At 42.4% G+C, this 15,529-nt stretch overlaps 1 long non-coding RNA gene across 3 annotated transcripts in view; it reads right to left on the bottom strand.

Moving 5' to 3' along the window:
• Positions 1 to 15,529, bottom strand: part of LOC138154746 (uncharacterized) — a 186,652-nt gene that overhangs the window by 165,426 nt on the left and 5,697 nt on the right. The gene's annotated exons all lie outside the window — the stretch shown is intronic.

The following is a 15,529-nucleotide window of genomic DNA, read 5'->3' as shown; positions in this document are numbered from 1 at the left end:
ATTATTCCATAATTGATAGAAACAAAGCCCAGATCAACTCCCTAGGGCAAGTAATAACCTTTCCAGGCTTCTGTTTTCCCTTCTTCAAAATGAAAGGATTGAACTAGAAAATTTCTGAAGTCCCTTCCAGCTCTGACATTCCGAGATTTCGTGATTCTCTGCTCCTGGGTCTATCTGGAGGTCATCTCATCTAGGCCCCTTCCTCAATGCAGACCTCAACCTCCCCCTGACTTCAGGTAAAAAGGTTCAGTGCTGACCTCTAGGGAGGAGTATCCCACTGCTTCTCTCTGCCTGGAACCTACCTGCGAAATGGTATGAGAGCAACTATCTATTCAGTAATTATTTCTATTATTTATCATAAATTATAATAATAGTCATCATCACCTCTGCTATTCATAGCACCTTAGACAGAATTTAGAGTCCAAAGGGACCTGAGAAATCAAGTCCATTCTGGAAAGCAATTTGGAATTAGCTAATACAAAGAAAGTGGCAAAAATGGCCATGTCTTTGACCCAAGGAACTTCACTGCTACATATGTATACTCCAGGAAGGTCATTAGCAAGGGCCTGTAGACACCAAAATATTTAGAATAACATTTTCTGTGGTAGCAAAGAATTAGACACAAAATTGATGCCCATTGATTGAAGACTGACTAAACAAAGTACATGAATGAAATGGAATATCATGAAACAAAGAATATGACGAATATAACACAAGCTTAGAAAGACTGACATGAACTGATGCAAAGTGAAATTAAGGAAAGGCAAGAAAATAATATATAGAGTGACTGCAGTAATGTAAATGAAAAGACGAACCACAAACAATGGGAAATGACTATTGTGAAATTACAACAAGGTTGGCCCCATATAAGAAATATGAGAAGACATCCCCTCCCCATACTTCTCTGCAAGGCTTGGTGTGGATCTTTGCACATATCATCAGGTTTTTTATGTATTTATTGCTTTTGCTCAGAATTTTCTCTATGATTTTTCTTTTTTGTTTAAAAAAATATTCACTATACAGGATTGTTTTCTGGGTGGGAGACAGGGAGGGATAAAGGGGAAAGTTACATGACATAAAAACAAAAGATTGTCAACAAAATTTATTTTTTTAAAAAAGAGAACATTGGGTCCAACTTTTTCATTTTACAGATGAGTAAACTGAGGTTCAAATAAGAAGAGTGGTTTTTCCAAGTCTTAGGAAAACAAAAGACTTGCTACGCCTCGGATCAACCTAGAGGAAGCGTTGCTTTGCCTGGGGATAGCCAGGGTTTTGTTCAGGCTGGAAGCAGCTCACTAGACCAGTGATCGTTTAGAGACCCTCCCAGTGTTCTAATCTCTGGACTCCTCTCACTGGGGCTCTCCAAACTAGAGGGAAGTTTCTTGACTTTGTCTTTGCTCCCATCTTCTTGGAGCTCTCTGGATGGCAGTGTTAATGACCTCCTCACTTCTCCCAAGTGCAGGGCTAATTGGCACAGAGAAGTGAGATGGGGAACAGGGCACCAAGACTCATTGAATAAACCCCACAAACTGTTTTCTCAGCTGAAGGGGGTTGGGCAGGGGAGGGGGAGGACGGGTGAGATGTGCAGAGAGAAAGGGAAGAGAAATGGGAGGAGGGGGAGGGCTGGTTGCTTGAAAGTGCTTACATTAGGTACTATCCTAACAAAGGAGAATTCATTAAAGAGCCACCCGTAATATATTCCTATGAGGAAGGGGTCCTGTTGAAGTGGACTGCAGCAGCTCAGAGAGGAATTTACGGGATTAATCTTTAATACTTACTGGCATCTGTAATTTGGTTATTTAAAAAAAAAAGGAAATAATTAAATAACAGGCTAAGCTCTCACCTTTGATGAGTTTTTCCCTACCTATTCACAAGCCCCAGAGAACACATTCACATATGCACATACTCATATATATGAACCACACATGTATATGAACACATATTCACATATATACATGCTCATATACACATGCCACACACATGAATACACATTCACATATGCACACACTCATATACACATACCACACATATGTGTACACATTCACATGTGCACGCGCTCATACACTACACATGCATGAACACACATTCACATATACGCACTCACATACATACACAACACACTCACATACACAAACATGCATTCACATATATGCGCACTCATATACACACATCACACACACATGCACACATACACAGACTCCCTTCAGCTTGCCAAGGCCACTCCCACAGAGGCAGCAGGGGACTCCAGGGTCCATGAGCTAAAAGGGTAGCAGTCAGGTAGAGAAAGACTGGCTAACACAGTGTACACCCCTAGCTGGTGGAGGCCCTAGCTGATGGACTTTGCAAATGAAGCAATTCTGGGGCTCCGAAAACTTGGGGATTTCTGGATCTCTTCATGCTATTGGCCATGAATAATAAATAAGCAAGTGATCAGCAGAGATGATAAATTATTAATCTAATTGAATATTGCCACATGGGCCTAAATTCTAATATGATTGGACTATAAATTATAAAGCCAAAGCCAAAGAGTCAAGGTGGCATACAATTTCATGAGACTCAGCTCCCATAGGTTATCTCCTTCCCTGGCTCCTCTCTATAATTTGAGGCCCCATCTGAAACAGGGAGAAGGGTGGGGGAGAGAGACTGATAGTGGGGAATGCTACTGGCCATCCTAGGAGTACCCTAGTTCTGAGCTGTCCCTCAAAACCTAGGCAGATCCAGCCAGGCTCCCAAATCTCCAAAGGCTTTCTCTGGCTGGAAGATCTCAGGTTAACTCTTTATTACTTGTTATTACGTGATTTTTTAAAAAGAGACTTCCCTAGGAAGCAACGGCGTGCAAGAAAAAATATATAGATTGGGACCTGAGAGACCTGGCTTCAAGTTCCTAGCTCTTCCATTCTCCTTTGTGACCTTAGAGAAGCCTCTTTAAACTTCCATTTAAAACAAGATTAAAGAATCTCTAAGGTCCCTTCTAGTTACAGCAAAAGTCTATGATTCCATGTGTTGCCCCTGCTTTCCCATTCCACCTTCACCCAAAACACTCAGCCACAGTTTAAGTAGGCAACTAAATTGAACTTTGAAGCCACATGAGGAAAATCCAAGGTAAGAAGTATTTGTTGTTATTGTTCAGTCATTTTTCAGTCATGTCCAACTCTTCTTGACCCCATTTGGGTTTTCTTGGCAAAGATACTGAATGGTTTGCCATTTCCTTCTCCAACTCATTTTACATATGAGGAAACTGAGGCAAACAGGCTTAAATGCCTTGCCCAGGGTCACACAGTAAGTGTCTGGGAGGTGAATATTCAGACCTGCCACTCAAACCACTTCACCACCTAGCTGCCCAGGAAACTATACAAACTACATGTGTATTTCACACACGTAGATTCACACTGCCTAAATTTTAAATAACACCTTCTAATTCTCCTTTAATTTTACTGATCCTCATACAAGAGTGTGCCGGATCTAGAAGGGAAGCAACTCCTCCATTTTACAGAAGAGCCTAAAGCCTCAGAGAGGTCTCTACACCAAGATCACACAGCAGTAGTTGGCAAAAGCAGGATTTTAATCCACGTGCCCTGAAGCCGGATCTAGCACTTTTTCCACTGTACCATGAAGCCTGGGATCTCAGCCTTTGGGACGTGAACAGAGAATTATATAGCTTTAAAGTTAGAAGAATTCTCTAACTAATCCTAAACCCTATCCTAAAATCCAACTCATCACTGGTCTTCCTTTTAGTCTCTCCTTTCCCACTGGGGCCCCAGGCTCTTCTTCCAGTTGATTTGGGGTGAAAAGGGTGATATCAGCAGCCTCCTTTTCACCAGTTGCCACCTCTTGGAACTAGTGCTCTCTGGTCCTTCCCTCTCTCTCACTGGTGCTCCCAAGATTACATGTCACATCTCTCCTAAACCTGAACCTCTGATTCATCAATTACTACCACAATTGGTGAAGAACATTTGATGTCATCAAAAACAAGGGAAATCCATATCACACACACAGTACACACACACATACACACAGAGTAAAGACCATTTCAGGGGAAGAGGAGAACTACAGTTGGAAAGATCAGAAAAGGTCTCATGGCAAAAATAGCATTTGAACTATGCTTGAAAGGAAACTAGGTATTCTAAGAGGAAGGAGTGGGAACAGAATACATTCCCTGTACAGGACAACTTGTGCAAACATACAGTTGGAAGTTGGAAGGTCATGCATGAGAAACAGCAGTAAGGCCAGTGTGGGCTGGACCATGTTTATAAAGTAGAATGATGTATATAATAAGCTTATAAAGGTAAGCAAGCCGGAGGAAATTTTGTGAGGCACATAAGAGGGTGACTTGCCCCAAATTACACAGTGTCCGAGGTAAGATTTGAACTCTGATTCCTTCCTGACTCCAACAGTCTTACCTCCTCCCTCAGCTGTCTATAATGACTATATCCTGAGTAGCTTGTATTCAAGAGGCAATCCACCAAAACATCTGGGGTTTTACAGTGAACTATAAACTCACCATGAGTACACTGTTAAGTCTATAGGCATAAGTACATACAAAAGTGGGGTCCATTGTCCCTCTTTTAATCTCAAAAGAGTCAAAGGTAGCCCTCTTCACATATCCACACCATGGAAGGTTTGTGGTGGACATGGATGGATCGCACTAAAGGCCACTGGAAGGGGTATTCATATCAATGAGGACCTTAGGTATCAATCCATAAAAGTATCTTATATTTGCATGGAACACCGAAGTATAAATCCTCTCCCTCCCATCTGGGGTAACCTTTTCATTCCAAATTGTTTTAGGATTTTGCCCCAGGGAACAAATCAATCAATGGTAATTAGTCAAATACCTAATATCTTCCCAACCTGGAGCCATTGGAGCTTCCTGTCCTCAAGGAACTTCCCATCTAGTTGTGGAGAGAAGACATGTCCATCTGAACAATTAGAAAACAGTGCTAAAATACATGCTCCTGATATTATGTACGTTATCCTTATTTCAGAGGGTCAGATAAAGTAACATAGGTAAAGATCAATATATGCAAAACACTTTGTACATCAATATATGTAAAACACATAAAGCACCAGGTAAGTGTTTGCTGTGGTTCAGTCACGTCCAACTCTTGGTGAGCCCATCTGGGGATTTCTTAGCAAAGATACTGGAGTAATTTGCCAATGCCTTCTCCAGCTCATTTTATAAATGAGTAAACTAAGATGAACAAGGTCAAGCAATTTGCCTGGGGTCGCACAGCTAGTAAGTGTCTGAGTTCGGATTTGAACTCGGGTCCTCTTGACTCCAGGCTCAGCATTCTATCCACTATACCACCTAGTTGCCCAAAGCTATTATTATTTTCAGAGATTTTCATGGCACTAAGGGCCTAGGTACACTTTGGGGGTCTTCCCATTCCTCTTGGCTCACGGCCCCTACTAAGAAAACCTAGGCTAGCAGGGTTGGGATGAAAGAGGCCCAGTCTTAGTCTGGGTCTTAAAGGATACAGGAGGTTTGGAAGAAATGGAAGAAGAAAGGGAAAGGAATTCTAGGCATAGGCAAAATCACAAAGGTCAAAATGGACGTGTACACATAGGACCAGTGAAGCTAGATCAGGGGAGGACAGTCTTGAAGGAAACCAAAATTCAAGAGAAGCACAATGGTGTAATGGAAAGGGCATGGGATATGGAGTCAGAAAATGTGAATTCAAATCCTATGAGTGCTATTTAGGACTTTTGTGACCTTGGGCAAGTCACTTAATCTCATGGGATACTCAGGTCTCCATTTCCCCAGCTATAAAATGACAGGGTTGAACTAGATGGTCACTAAAACACAGCTAGTAGGGCAGGTAGGTGGCACAGTGAATAGAGCACCGGCCCTGGAGTCAGGAGGACTTGAGTTCAAATCTGACTTCACACACTTGATACTTAACTAGCTGTGTGACCTTGGACAAGTCTCTTAACCCCAATTGCTTTGCCTTCCCCCCCTCAAAGAAAAAAAAACACTAAAACACAGCTGGAGGCAATTAGGTGATACAGTGGATCTGAATTCAAATCCACCCTCAGACACTTACTATCTCTGGAAAAGTTTACTCAACTGTAAAATGGGAATTATATTAGCACCTACCTCCCAGGATTGTTGTGATGATCAAATGAGATGATATTTGTAAAGCCCTTATTAAAGTCGTTAGAGCACTAGAACATGGTAGGCATGGGGTGGCCAGGTGGCACAGTCAGTAAGAGCGCCGGCCCTGGAGTCAGAGACTTGGGATCGGTTCCAGCCTCAGCACCCACACAAAATAACTGGCCATGTAACCTTAAGCAAGTTACTTAACCCCAATTGCTTAAAAAAAAAAAAAAAGAACATGGAAGGTACTTTATAAATGTTTGCTTCCTTTCTTTTTAAGAACTGTTTCAAATCTCAAGCTTATGACTCTAGAAACACATTTCTAGTGAGAAGAGCTGTGCTCCATAATTCTTTTCTAGGAATAAAAATCAGAGTCAGGAGGGTCCAGGAAGGGGGTCTGGTTAATTCTCCCACTACACCAAACTCCCTTTTGTCAGTCCCAGACGTGTGTCTGGTGGCACTGAAAACCGCCAAACTCTGCATCAGCTGCTGGGGAAATAGCAGCGGCTCTCCCAGCCCACCAACTTGCCTGCGAGTTCCAAATTAAATAACTGCAACTCCTCTTTTATTTCCTATCTGACAGAAACTTATTGCAAACGCAGTCGCTTCTGACATTCTAATATTCAGAGTCACATCCTGTGGGATAAACACGTCGCTGTTGTCTGAACAGATAATTTGTACCAGGACAGAAGGGATGGAGGAGAGAGGGAAAGGAAGGGGCTGAGGCTGCTTGGTGGGATGGAAGGCGAAGGCTTTGCTACACAGCTCTGGGTCCCTGGGACCAGCCTCTGATTCAGCAACTAGTTTCTTCTACCCATAGCTCACTGCTTCCAAATCATTTTATCCTAGGCTCCTTGGTGACTTTTGGAGGTTATCTCCTATTGCACCTGGCCTTCGGGCGATACTGCTCCATCCAGCTGAGATATGTGGATCTCTCTTGGGCATGAATTCTGGCATTTGTTACATCCAACTTAATCATGGGTATCTGTCCCCATCTGGTAGCTAACAAATTCCTGTCTCCTCCTCTTCCTCTCTATGCTTGTGATTCAGTCATTGTCTGCTGAGGGGAAGACTCTCATCTCCTCCCACTATTCCCTCCTCTTCCAACCTCAACCATCTCTGCTCTACACCTCTCTATTTTCTACCTTTTTCTGTCCTCTTTCATTAGACCCTTTGGAACCTTGGTTCAAATCCTGCTTCTGATGTTTGCTATCAATAAGACCTTGGGTTAAGTCACATTATTAATCTGCCTGAGCCTGAGTTTTCTTAATTGAAAAATAAAAGGTCTAGACTAGACTATGCAGTCTCTAAGATGCATTTCATCACTAGATCAATTATCCTCTGACCTGCATTCTATGATTAAGAGGGTTCTTCATTCTAATCCTTTTCTTCTCATACCTTCTCCATCTTCTTGAATTCTTGGAATAGGGGCTCCCTCCAAAAGAAGTCTTAAATCCTTAGGGATAACAAAGCTGGAAATTACCTTAAGACCATAGGCTTTGGAGTTAGAAGGGACCTTAGGTATGATCAAGCCCAATGTGCTGATTTTACAGGTGAGGAAACAAGGCCAAGATAGATTAAGCTACTTTCCCAGCGTCACACAGGATGGAAGTAGGAGAAAGGGGATTCAAATCTGGATCCTCTAATTCTAGATTCAATCTTCTTTGAACTATATCTCTCTGAAAGCCATCTTCTCCAACACTCAATGCTCCTTCTCTCATGCAATTCCATGCTAGGTTCAGAAGCACTCTTGTTCCACCCCCCCACCCTCATTCACACAGGTAGCTCTCTAGCTCACAAGACCAAGAATGAACGAAGACAAAAAGTTACTATCTAATTATAATGGCTCGACCCAGAGAAGAACTGATAAAATGCTCCTCTATTTCTTCTTTACAGATTATGGGCATGGAATATTGCATATGCTGTTAGACACTGTTGATGTGTGATTGGTTTCACTGAAGTGTTTTGGGGAAGGGGGGGATATGTTATTATACAGATGTTTCATCGGTTGTATCTTCTAATCAAGCATGTCGATTGTCCTGCTACATAATCCTCATAGCCTCCCTATAAAAAAAAGCTTTTCATTCTCTTTGGAACTCTCAGCTCTTGAGGACTCATCATTCATGACCTTCTTCCAAATGAAAGTAGGAATGGGCAGGGGGAGGAGCAGGGGAGAGAATTCCTATCTCCTCCCTGCTCAGTAGCAATGGTAACTTGAAGCCTTAGTCCATGTCTCCGGATGCCACAGATATGGAATGGTTAGAGCACTGGGCCTAGAATCAGGAAGACTCGAGTTCAAATTTGGCTTCAGACACTTATTAGATATATGATCCTGGGCAAGTCATTTAACCTCTGTCTGCCTCAGTTTCCTCTGCTATAAAATGAGAATGATAATAGCACCAACTTCCCGGGGGTTTTTGTAGATCAAATGAGATGAATTTTGTAAAGGGCTTAGCACAGAGCCTAACACATGTAACAAATGTTTATTTCCTTACTTCTTTGTGTTTTTTTTTTTAAGTCATTATCAGTGTTTCTATGGGAGAGGAGGCAGAAGGTGAAAAATCTCCTTCTCCCCCCACTATATTTTAGAAGAAGATGTAGAGAAAAAATGAAAAGCAAGACCCCAAGAGTTGAATTCCAATGCCTCCTTATTGGATTTAGGATCAAGTTAAAACTCTTCTTTTGGCCTTTTAAAGCCCTTTACAACCTGGCTCGAACCTACCTTTCTAACCTCAGTATACATTATCACTCCCTGAAATATAAGTAATAACTACTCCATGAAGCCCAGACTAGCTTTTTTCCCTTAGAAAGTAATGAGATTTGTCCTTGAGATTTAATTGGTCCAAGAGACTAAAGCTCAGACTGTTGGAGCAGCTTTGGAGGGCTTCTGACCAGCCTGAGCCCATGGGGAAACTGAGAAGTTACATCCAACTTAATCAATACTATATTCTCACTGAATATCCTTTTTGTGTTATTACTAAGTGAACCTCTTTTTGCTAGCTGTTAGATGGCCTATGAGTCCCTCATTTTATTCCAATCAGCAGATGGGCCTGAGTCAGGCTTGGTGCAAACCATTCCATGTGCCGCATTCTCTGGTCCAAGCAGACTAGCCTTCTTTCTGTTCCTAACAGACAACACTCTATCTCCCATCTCTGACAGTACAAAAACCATCTGCTTACCTTCCTGGAATGGACTCCCTCCTCACCTCTCCCTCTTGGAATCACCTGTTTTATTCAAAACTTCTCTAGAGCATGAAGTCCTTCTTGATGTACCCAGATGCAAGGGCTCTCCCCAGAACAAAACAGAAAGTACCTTGTATTGATTTTGTACATGAGAAGGAGAGGGGTGCAGTGCATTCATGGAGGGTTGACCTCAGGGCCAAGTGGTTCAATTTCTACTTCTGGCATGTAGAAGCTGAGTGATGTTGGGCAAATCACTTACCTCCCCAATGTTCTAGCTTACTCTCTAAGACTCTAAGGTGCAAAGAAGACTTGCAATGGTAAAAGAAATTTCTTCATCTAAGAGTTCCCTTGGATCTAGTCCTCATCCCTATTTTCCATATAGACAAAAATACCAAGATGCTCCTCTGAATAGAATATAAATTGCTTGAGGCCAAGGACTAATTCAGTACCTATAAGCATGAGTTTCTCTGTGTATTTTTCTTTTTTTTTTAAATTTACTATCTTTTTCATTTATGGTCTATGTACATGGCAATAGCAGTACTAGGTCTATTTCCAAAGATAATGAGGGAAAATGGGAAAGAAACTATATATTCTAAAATGTAAATTTTTTCTATCATCACTAATAAAAGCTATTTTTATTACCATGCTGTGGCTCTCATTTTCTTGTTACTCCTGATTGAAATCCAGGCCTTCCACAGGAGATGACACATGAAATACCTGGAAATCAACCTACCTAGACATACTTAGGACCTCTATGAATATGACTCCAGAGCACTCCATGCAGGAAAAAAAAGGAAACAAATATTGGAGAAATATTCTATCCTCATTGTTAGGTTTTACCAATATAATAAAAATGAAGATACTATCTAAATTAATACAGAGGTTTAGTGCCGTTCCAATCAAACTACCAAGGAGTTACTTAATAGAACTAGATAAAATTATAACAAAATTCATCTGAAGGAACAAAAGGTCAAGAATCTCCAAAAAAAATGTTAAATGTAGGAATGAAGAGGGCCTAGCATTCATTACCTGCTCTCAAATTATATTATAAAGTACTTACACCTTCTACCATAATCAACTCCAGATGGATAGATGAGCTAAGTATAAAAGATCACATCATAAAAAAAGAGAATGGAAGAATTATTAACCAAGCAAGAAATATCAGGTGATCAAAGAAGATAAAATGAATAATTCCTATGGCAGAAAATTGAAAAACTTCTTCATGAATAAAATAAATGTACCTAGAAAAGCAATCAGTTGGGGAAAATCTTTAAAGCAAATATCTCTGATAAAGATAAGATAGCCAAGATATAAATAAGAGCTATTCCCCAGTGAATGTGTGGTCAAAGGTTATGAATAGACAGTTTTTCAAAAGGGGAAATGTAAGCTAACAATAACCATATGAAGGGGAAAAAAACATAATAAGATAAAGCAAATTAAGGCTTCACCCTTCAGTAAGTTAATAAACACTTAGTAAGCACTTATTATGTGCCAGACACTAGGCTAATCTCTTGGCTCTTGGAATCCAAAGAAAGACAAAAGACTATCCATGGGGCTGCTAGGTGGTGCAGTAAATAGAGCACCAGTCCTGGGGTCAGGAGGACCTGAGTTCAAATCCAGACTCTTAACACTTACTAGTCGTGACCTTGGGCAAGTCACTTAACCCTAATCGCCCCAATTTCCCCCCTCCAAAAAAGAAAAAAAAAAAGGCTGTCCCTGCCCTCAAAGAGCTCCCAGTCTAGTGGAGAAGACAACAAGCAAACAACTGTATACAAACAAGCCATATACAGGATAAATAGAAAATAATTAAAATAGAGAAAGCCCTAGAATTAAGAGGTTTTGGAGGTTTCCTGTAGAAGATGGAATTTTAGTTGGGACTTAAAGGAAGCCAGGGAAGATAGTAAGTGGAAATGAGGAAGAAGAACATTGTGGGCATGGTAGGGGAGTGGGGCGGCCATAGAAAATGCCTGGAGCCAAGATATGGAATGTCTTGTCTGAGGAAGAGCCAGGAGGCCAGTGTTACTTAACTAAAGAGTGTGTGATGGGGAATAAAATGTAAGAAGATTGGAAAGGTGCAAGGGTAACAATCCCAAAGCTTTACTCTTTAGGTTCATCAAATTACCAAAGATGATAAAAGATAAAAATCATCAATATTAAAGGGGCTGGCAGGAGAGAGGCACATTAATGCATTGTTGCTGTGGCTGTGGTTTGGTTTAACAATTTAGGCAAACAACTTGGAATGATACTAAAACCATCACTAAACTCTATGGACACGTTGACTCAGTGATACATACAATTATTAGGTGAATACCCCCAAGGAGGTCAAAGATCAAGGATCAATATACAGAAAAAATATTTGCAGCAGCACTTTTTATAATAACAAAAATTAGAAGGAAAGCAGATAAGCGTCAGTTGGGAAAGGCTGAACAAATTATGGTGTTTGACTGGAACTGCACATTAAGACATGACAGATATGAAGAAGTCCGAGAAACTTGGGAAGATTTGTATGAATATGATACAGAACAAAAGCAAGAAGAGTGATTATAACATTCATCTTAAAAAATACTAAAAGACTTCTCTGATCAGTGCAGTGGCCTATCAGGTCTTCAGGAGACTCGAGAGTGAAACATGCCTCTCTATCATCAAAGAGATGGTGGATAGTAAATGAGGGAAGGGCACATTTTCAGACAGAGACAATGTGTTGATTTGTTTTAACTATATTTATTTGTTAAATAGGAGGGTTCTGTAGGGGGATACCACTGAGAAACGACAATGATTTTTTTAAAAAGAAAAGCATATCAATAAAACATTTTTTAAAAAAGAGGAACAACGGGAATATCCCTAAAGAGATGTTGATGGCTGATCTCGACTTTAAAATGCAGAGAGTAGAGTAATATAATAAACATGGCAACAAAGCATTTGTCACCAAGCTAATTTTATTAGAACAGATCTCAAATGGCTAATTTCCTTTTACTAATGAGCAAATTAGTTGACTCTGATCTGCTTTTAAGGCACTTATACTAATAAAACATGAACGACAGTGAAACTCATGGTGAGATGAGATGACACATGTTTTTAGGACTGAAAGCAACCTAAAAAGCATTGAGATGGCAATGATATGGTCACTTGGTCAGTGGTCCTGGCCATGCCTTTATATTATTCTACAGGTGGCACAGAGTAGGGCCAAGAGGGACAGAGGAGTGTGGTCTTGAAGAGATTGATAATAAAGATGACATTGGAATATGGACACAGTGCTGTGGTCTGAGAAATGGACCCAGGCACATGGTCCTTGGCCATGCTGACCTCAAATCACTAGTAGAATGTAAGCCTCTTGAGGGTAGGAACTGCTACATTTTTCTCGCTGTATCCTCAGTCAGTATTCAGCACAACACCTGAAACAGTAGGAATTTAATAAATGATTATTGAACATAATAAAATAGAACCGAACTAAGCATGAGAGAAGTCTGAAGTCAGCACGAGAGGTCTGCGTCCCCTGAGCACATCTTGTGCCTAAAAAGTTGGGTCTGCACAGAAGTGGTTCTCAAGATATTCCTTATCTATTAATGGGAAAAGCTGGTTGGACCCAGAGCCAACAAGGGGCTGAGCCAAACCATCTTTTCCAGGGCCAGAGGATGAGCAACACGGCAGTGTCAGCTCCAGAGAACCTAATTCTAGCAGCTCAATCCAATTATGTGGGTGCCTAGAGGCTGTGGGAGGCATGGTGCCCACTCTCCTCCTCCCCCTAGCCCATCCTCTTGGCAAAAGGGCTTTGCCTAGGCAGCAATCCAGTCTGGCATTTGGTATATGAAATGAAGGCAGGTCTAAGGAAGAAGATGCATACGATGGGGCCGAGTAGGTTAAAGGGTGAAGTCCTTGACCAATCAGAACTTGGAGTTGAACTACAGTTGGTGTCCTGCCCGTGGGAGGAGAATGTGGTGAGCTCTGGCCAGCAGCTCTAATCTAAAGGGCTCAGGAAGGGGTCCCCCTTTTGCTCTGGCATTGCACACCATGTTGGCAGAGTGACTGATCTGCAGAAGGTGCCACTGTGGTCATGCCAAGGAAGACTGGCAGTAAAAGGGCTGAGGGACCAATTAGGAAATAAGAGATGGCATGCCCAGGACTTTCCTTCATCCCAATCAGGCTGTGCACATCCCTGATGAGCAAAAAGGTGAAGGAGCCTTGGAGAAGAAGAGGAGTCAACGGCGTCCCTAGCTAGGAGAGTGAAACGCAGGCAGAGGTTCCTGGGAGCTGAGGTGAGGTGGAGTGTGTATAGGTTGGGAGGATACCTACTGGTTTGCACCACCTTCCTTCTCCTCTGAAGTCTATCCTTAGGATAATAATAAAAGCTATCATTGCAAGGTTTGTAAACTGTATTATTTAGTGTTTCACATGATAATCACAACAATCCTAGGAGTTATATTCTATTCTGATCCCTATTTTACAGTTGAAGAAACTGAGGCAGACAGAAGTAAAGTGACTTGCCTAAGGTCATTCAGCATCTAGATGCCAGAGGCAGGATATGATCCTAGGTCTTCCTGATTCACACGCTAGCATTCTGTTCATTCTCCCACCTAGCTACCTCCCTAGGATGTCTTCCCCAAGGCAGGCTGGGCACACGTTTCTATGATGCCAGGCCACTAGGCTGCATTTCCAAATGCTCCTGTACCTTCCTCACATACTGCCTAGAGTGGGACAGGGAAAGGGAAAGTGAGTTACTCCACTGAGTGCCCGACTGCCCTTGCCATTGGAGCTGTCCATAAAAGGGAGGAGACTGACTCCTGGAAGTAGTGACCTCCTCCCCCCCCCCCCTCAGGAAAAGTAGCCTCAGTCCCCTCCCATCCTCTTCTACAACTCTCACAGTCTGGAAACTCTCCCAGGCATCTAACCACAGTCATTGCTTGAAGACTGATTAAGCCTGGATGCCCGCCTATTAGCTTGGTCAGAGCTAAGGGCACAACAGGGGCCAGCATTTTGATGCTAAATGCCTGCTGTGCAAAGCGCTTCCCTTGTAACATGCAAATTTCCTTTTGTCTCTGAGTCAAATAGCTCTGACACTTTCCATAATGGGGCTGCTGGCCTGAGGGACTCCTAGGCTCTCAGTGGAAAACCCTCATGCCTGTGGTCCCGATGGCATTTCCACTTGCCAGGACCATTCTCTTTCCCTTGGCTCTGTCCTCCACCTACTCCATCCTCCTCCCCAGTGCCCATTCTCTGAAGCAATCCATCCAGCTTCATCCATTATTCAGCCATTTCATCAGTTCAGAGGCCCAGAGGCCAGAATGTTAGCTGTTTATTTGCTCGTTCATCTCTAAGGATGCACAGAGAATGAAGAAATGCCACTATCCAGGCCAAGTCCTGGAATGGCTCTCTGCCCTGTCAGGTTTGGGGGTAGAGATGTCTCTTTCCTAACTCAAGGAGATATAGCCTTTCAAGAAGCCAACTCATGAGTCACACTTTGCAGACTGGGGACCCAGATCCTGGGCCATTAACCTCTGAGCTATCACTCCTGCCCTAGGGAGCTATGCCCAGATCAATCCTTCATCCTGACTATTGCAGGAAACCATTAGACTCCTACCTTGAATTTTTCCAGGGTGCATCAGCTCAACTTATGAGCCCAATGGAAGCTAGGGGACCCTGGAAGGGAAGGACCCTAATCTGGTGCTTCAAGGATATGCCACAAACCACTCTAAGGGAACAGGCAAAAGGTACTATCAACCAACTTTTTAAGATAAATTCAGTTAATCATGGGGTAAAAGTTGCAGGAGATTTCTAAGACTTGTACCTCAATACACAAGGCCCTGTGAGTGGAGGAAGGAAGGAAGGAAGGAAGGAAGGAAGGAAGGAAGGAAGGAAGGAAGGAAGGAAGGAAGGAAGAGAGAAGGGGAGGGAGGGAGGAAGGGAAGGAGGAAAAAAGAAAGGGAGGGAGGTAGGAAGGGGGAGAGAAAGAGTGAGAGGGAGAGAGAGGAAGGGAAGAAGGGAGGGAAGGAGGGAGGAAGAAAGAAAGAAAGGAAGGAAGAGAGAGAAAGAGAGAGAGAGGAAGGGAGGAAAGGAGGAAGGGAGGAAGGAAGGAAGGAAGGAAGGAAGGAAGGAAGGAAGGAAGGAAGGAAGGAAGGAAGGAAGGAAGAGAAATAGAGAAGGGGAGGGAGGAAGGGAAGAAGGAAAAAAGTAAAAAGAAAGGGAGGGAGGTAGGAAGGGAGAGAGAAAGAGAGAGAGGGAGAGAGAGGAAGGGAGGGAAGGAGGAGGGAGGAAG

Source organism: Petaurus breviceps, unplaced genomic scaffold (genome assembly GCF_028583685.1).
Source record: "Petaurus breviceps papuanus isolate PSGF00001 unplaced genomic scaffold, PetGlider_PUasm1.0 91133, whole genome shotgun sequence".
Taxonomy (NCBI): Eukaryota; Metazoa; Chordata; class Mammalia; order Diprotodontia; family Petauridae; genus Petaurus; species Petaurus breviceps.
This window is presented reverse-complemented; position numbering and strand designations above follow the sequence as displayed.